We start from the raw sequence: 6,075 nt of genomic DNA, 5'->3' as shown, positions 1-6,075 counted from the left end.
GTTGTTACCTTCCTGGGTGACATGTTGGGCTCTACCGTCACTTCCATTTTGTTCTGCAGTGCTTGGTGCGAGAGAAGTACTGGTGCTGGTTCCTCCTTTAACTTCCTAATTGTTTCTTTCATGCTCTCTATTTCCTTTTTTAGTTCTTCCTGTGAGATTCGCAACTCCAGATTCTCCATTCTTATTTCCTCCAGGATCTCCTCATCCTCCCCTTTGTCCGATGCCATCCTTTTCCCCATAACAGTAGTACCTGCTGTTATCACTGCAGCGGCGTTTCTCAGGACCTTTATAAAAGTGCCCTTCAATGTCTTGGACCTTTTTTTTGTTCACGCAGGGAAAATCCATCATGGATATCCCCGCCCCCTTGGGGAGGGGCGGGGGTTATGTCGGACTCTTACCGACTAAAACCCCTGCGGGATGTCTACCTGTCGGACCGTGAGGAGGGGAGTTAGGGGAACTGCTCCCGCATTCCCTCCCCAAATGTCTTGGACCTGGTTGCTATACCAAGGACCTGCGTCGCAGCTTCCAGGATGGATGCCGCGATGTCTGTTGAAGGAGCATCTTCAAAACATTCTTCCATTTTCCTTTCTTCCATCCTGTATTTTCTGTTCGAGTGTAGGTCGGCCACCTGTGCAGGCTTTTCCAAGTTACAGAGAAGTGTTTCTTCATGCTGTTTTTGAGGAATTCTTTCCTCTTGGCTGGGAAGATCTTCTTTTTATATTGTCCGGTGGTTTCCGGCCTTCCTCGAGGGCGCAAAGCTTTCTTTGCGAATTCCTCTTCGTCCGTTCCGTCCTCTTTACGGGGAATATCCCACCTCCTTGCGGGTTCCGGACTCGTTGACCTTATCGAGACCGGGGAAGGGGAGGAGGATTCCGCCCTTCTCACCGGGGTTCTCGACCTTGATCTAGATGTCGAGGACATTGCCTTCTTGGCCATCACTTTGCCTCTGGCAGAGGCTCGGGTAGTTCTCCTCTCCATAGGAGGTTCCCAATCAGGGTCCCGGAGACAACCCTCCCCGGTGGTCATGCTAGCGCAAGATTGACCCCCGGTAGTTGCCTCTACCGCATTCTCACTGTTTGAGCTGGGGAGAGCCGACAACTCAATCGTGTCCATGGGGATAGCCGAGTTCGTCATAAGTCGTTCTGCCAGGTCCTTAGTTTTTGTTTTTTTCAAGTCAGTCATCTTGGTTTGAAACCCTCGACCCCGTATGGCTCCGTTGCTCGGGCATACCCGCATCCCCCCGGAAAGGGGCAGCCTCCGAGTTCCCCCAGAGGAGCAACATATGGCTCGGGCCGACGGAATATCTCATCGCCGGCACTGGCCTCCAGCCCCCTACACACGCCCTGACCACCATCCCTGGTAGTTAGGCCGCTTTCGGCGGTCCCGCAGCTCCGACCCTTCGGGCACCGTACGGGGCTCCGCCACGCGGAGGGCTCATGGAAGGAGGTAGCTCACTGGTGTCGCATCCCACCGGAAGCGCCTCCCCCATGGCAACCAGCGTGCTCGCGCCGCCCGAGGGTCCGCTTTAGGGCGATGCGATCGCATTCCCTCGGGCACAGCACACAGGGGTTCCGGCCCTGACCTCGGAATACGTCCGAGCGGCCCGGAACACCCCTCCACCCCCCGGGTACCATGAGGGGTTCCAAACCCTCATGTTGTGCAGACCCGGGTGTGGGTTCCTCCTTTCGCCCGGTCGTGACCGGGACGGATGAGGAGGAGGTCCACCCTGTTTGGCTACCAGAGCACCGGCGTGCAATGCCTCCAGGGGTGGGGTCCTCTTTGATGGGACTTGAGGGTGTTTCGACCCAGACCTCGGAATACGTCCGAGCGGCCCGAGACACCACTCCACCCCCCGGGTATCATGGGGAGGTTAAGCCCCATGGTGTGCAGACCCGAGTGTGGGTTCCTCCTTCCGCCCGGCCGAAGTCGGACGGATGAGGGAGAACGGGGAGGTTCACCTTCTTTGGCTGCCGGAGCATCGATGTGCAATGCCTCCAAAGGTGGGGTACTTTCCCCTCTTCGCCCTAGGATGCCTCGATCCCGGCCTCGGAATAAGTCCGAGCGGCCCGAGACACCCCTGCACCCCCGGGTACCATGGGGGAAACCTTGCTCATGGTGTGCAGACCCGAGTGTGGGCTCTGTCACGAAGCGGCGAAGGCGACGTCGTAGGTCGTCAATGTCGTCAATGGTGCCGCTCGTGTCCAGACTATATTGGCCGAATCTCTGGCTGATCTCAGCTTTTTTTTTCGTTAACGCAGGGGAAATCCGTCATGGATACCCCCGACTTTTTGAGGGGATCGGGGGTTATGTCAGACTCCTACTGACTAAAACCCCTGCGGGATGTCTACCATTCGGACCGTGGTGGAGAAGTCAGGGGAAGTACTCCCGTATTCCCTCTCCGACACCCCGGCCCCAGGGCTTCCCGGGAGCCCCTCGCCTCGAGTACCGCACCCTGTCCCACAGAGGGAGTTCAGAGTGCGGTCCCCCGACCGGTTTCCCGGCCGGATTGGTCTTCTGGTATTCACTTGGAGGTAGGAGGTATCCACCCTACCTCCGCACCCCCTCCGCTCCCCTTAACCCCTCAGAGAGGAGAGGGAGGGAGGCCGGGGAATGGAACCCAACCCCAACCAGGCTCCCACTCCCCCTTCGCCTATCCTATCCGACGCCTGGGGGGAGGCGGGTGGGTGATACCCGTCACCCCCTCCCCCCGCACTTCCGAAGGCAGGTCCGAGGCGGCCGAGGAGGCGGCCTCCGGCGAGCCGGAGCTGGCCTATCCTCCTCCTCGGCCGGTGCCCCCTCGGGCCCGCTGCCCACCCCTGGGGAGCGCCGCCCTCCCCACTGCTGCCTGCGGCGGTCTCCGGGACGACGCTCCCATTCGGCCTCCTTCCACGACATTACGTCGCGACAGAAGGAGGCCGCCTCTCCCCACACCTCCTCGCTTCCACACATGGCTTGCACCATGCACAGGAGCGAGAGCTTTTGCTCCCCGCAGCCCACTGTCCGGGTGAGGACACCACGCTGTTGGCCCCATGCCTCGCATTCGGCCAGCGTATGGTGCACGGTATCGTCCCGCGCCGGGCAGTGGTGGCACCCGGTGGTGGGTTCCTTCTTAATCCGGTGCAGGTAATGCCCGAAGCACCCATGCCCGGACATCACCTGCACCAGATGATATGTTAGCCCGCGCTCCCTCTTGCCCAGCATCTCCGCCAGGCAGGGGCGGACAGCCTCCGTCGTCAGCCGCCCGAACTCTCGTGGGTCTAACATAGCGTCACCCCATCGCTCGAGAGTCCGGGTGACCATCTGGGTCTTCAGGGCCACCAATTCCCTGGCCGTCGTCGCCTCACCCCCCTCGCGGAGCTCCCGTATTCTCCAATAGAAAACACTACGCTCTTCAGCTAGGAGCTCCACAGGAGGGGAGCCGGCCAAGGTCGTCGCCGCCATGTACGACATGGAGCGGAACCCCCGTATCGCCCTTACGACCATCATCCTCAGCGCCTGACGCATCAGGTTTCTGCCTTGGACGGTGGCCATCAGCCGGGGTGTCCATACAGGCGCCCCGTAGAGGGCAATTGAGAGAACCACTCCGACGTACAGGCGGCGAGCATACCAACCCGAGGCCCCCTGGGTCTGCATAAGTCTGGCTAATGCCAGACCCGCTTTTCTTACCCGGGGAGCAAGGTCCTTAAAGTGGGCCCTGAAATCCCATCGGCTGTCCAAGATCAGGCCTAGATATTTTATCTTGGGCCCGACTTGGACGGCTGATCTCAGCCTTGTTTAGCTCTTGGATCCAGGCTCTGGGTGTGGTATTCATTTTGAGCCGGATTTCTTTTTCTTTTCCTTTTTCTTTTTCTTTGGGCTTTTTTTCCTTCCCGGTGAGGGTGACAATTATTGATTTATTCGGACCTTCTCCTATTTGCCGGATCCTGTCAGGATCGCCATGTAACGGTCACGCTTCCGTGTTCGGTTTTCTTATCGATCCGACCCTGCGCTTTTATCGTTTGCGGCGAATCAGGCGCAGGAATTTTATTAGGAGAAGGTGTGTTGTGTTGTTGGTTTCTTTTCGTTCCAACAATAATAAAAAATCGGGGTATGTGTGTATAACAAGTGACCGTTTATTCGTCTTTTCTTCCACACGCGGCGACCGCATGCCGTCGCGTGATGTCTCGCCGTTTGGGGGCCGCTGTTGCCGCGCGACTTCCGTTTTGCTGCGGACGCAGGAGACAATCGCTTGTGTACACTATGTATATCGGTGAATAACGCTGCGAATCCTTTTAACCACGGAATGATTACTAACAAGGGACATTCGGCAACGCGGAAATTCAAAAAAATCTGAAACTCTGCATAATTGTAGAGCAGATATACCTAATAACAAAACAATTTTTCGTTGGTGCCCAAAAACGGTTTTAAGGGTGGAAACAACCCCTTGAACAAAGTTGATTTTTGTCTTTCTAAGCGAATATTATCGAAATTATTAAAGATATGAAAAAATGTTTTAGACAAAAGTTTTATGGTTTTAAAAGTACATTATTATGCTATATTTAGATTTTTTAAAAATGTAAAATTGTGTATAAAATACCCCCCCTCCTTCTCCTTTTTCAAATTGTTAAAATCAATTGTCCAACCAAAATAAAGCTTATTTTATGACAAATTCAACCATGTATAATAACATTATGTTTGGAAAAGGCAATATTGAAAAAAAAATTAAAAATGCTCTTATATATATGCTACGCATACCAAACTTATGGGTTCGCTGCTTGACGATGGCATTTCTTTCTCCCTCATAATTACTGACTGTAAAAGGTAAGGAAGGAATAAAAACAGGTAATCTAAGAAAAGAATAAAGTTGATGTTAAGAAGTAAGTTGAAGAAGAACAGCATGATAAGGAGGACGCAGAGAGAGTATATATAACCCTAATATAGATAATCTTTTAAATTCAATTGTAAAGAACAAATAAGGAAATGAATGATATGAAGAAAAAAGGAGAACACACACGGATTTAATAATGAAAAATATAATTTATAAATTTATTCAGTGTACATTTGTCTGTATGTGTTTTGCTTCATTCAGTATATAGGTTTTATTAATTAAGTAGTCGATATAGATATTCGAGTGAAAGATATCTTATATTTTGGTATGGATTATAATATATACAAATTTTACAGGAATTGAGGACAGTAAAATATTATTTATTCTATATAATTATTACAATAATGATATTGCTCAAAGAAATGTTCAAAACAAAAATATTGCTTGCACCATGCACAACGTATAAAAGCCATTTTACCACAAATGCTACATTTTGGTATACGTTTTTCTTCTTTAAAATAACAATAATCGATTGGATTATGAAATTTTTCAGGCCGTGTTGATAAATAACCACTTTTATACCAGCTATATCTAAATAAATTTCGAAATCTTGGAGAAGACAGTTGATTGTGTGTTAAAGATTGCAATTTTATTATGTTATTACGTAAATGTAAATTTATGTCGTAATTATTTATAATAACACTATCAGAAAAGCTTCGAACAAAATTTTTCCAGATTCTGAAACCAAAAACATCTAATGGCTGTATAAAAGCAGTTGTTTTTTTTGGTATTGTTAGAATATTTACATGTTTGTCTTTTGGTACAAGTTCTTCCAATTGGTTCGGGCAATGTCCTGTCCATGAATCAAGCAGTAGTATACTTTTCTCTCCAGTGTTTGGTAGATACACTTCTTGGAACCAATTTTTGAAATGTTCAGTTGTCAATTTCCCTGATTTTGAAGCCGCAATGTAAATATTCACTGGTCTAAAAAGAGTTTGTTCTACTTGTGGTCCAAAAACACCAGTAGATTCTTTTAATACTATATACAAAGGCGAAAGGAGATGTCCATCTGCAGATATAATAGGCATAATGGTGTAGCTATGAGTCATAGCAGATAAAGATTGGATAGTAGCTCCAACTGTCTTCACTCCTACATTAGCTAATGTTCTTCCTGCATGTATTTCTAAATTAAAGCCACTTTCGTCCGCATTATAAGTTGATTCAGCACCGATTACATTAATATGTGGCTTTACTGTATTTACAAATTC

This window comes from Harpegnathos saltator, unplaced genomic scaffold (genome assembly GCF_003227715.2).
Source record: "Harpegnathos saltator strain DR-91 unplaced genomic scaffold, Hsal_v8.6 scaffold43, whole genome shotgun sequence".
In the NCBI taxonomy this organism is placed as follows: Eukaryota; Metazoa; Arthropoda; class Insecta; order Hymenoptera; family Formicidae; genus Harpegnathos; species Harpegnathos saltator.
The sequence above is the reverse complement of the archived record's forward strand: the minus strand, read 5'-3'. Positions refer to the sequence as shown.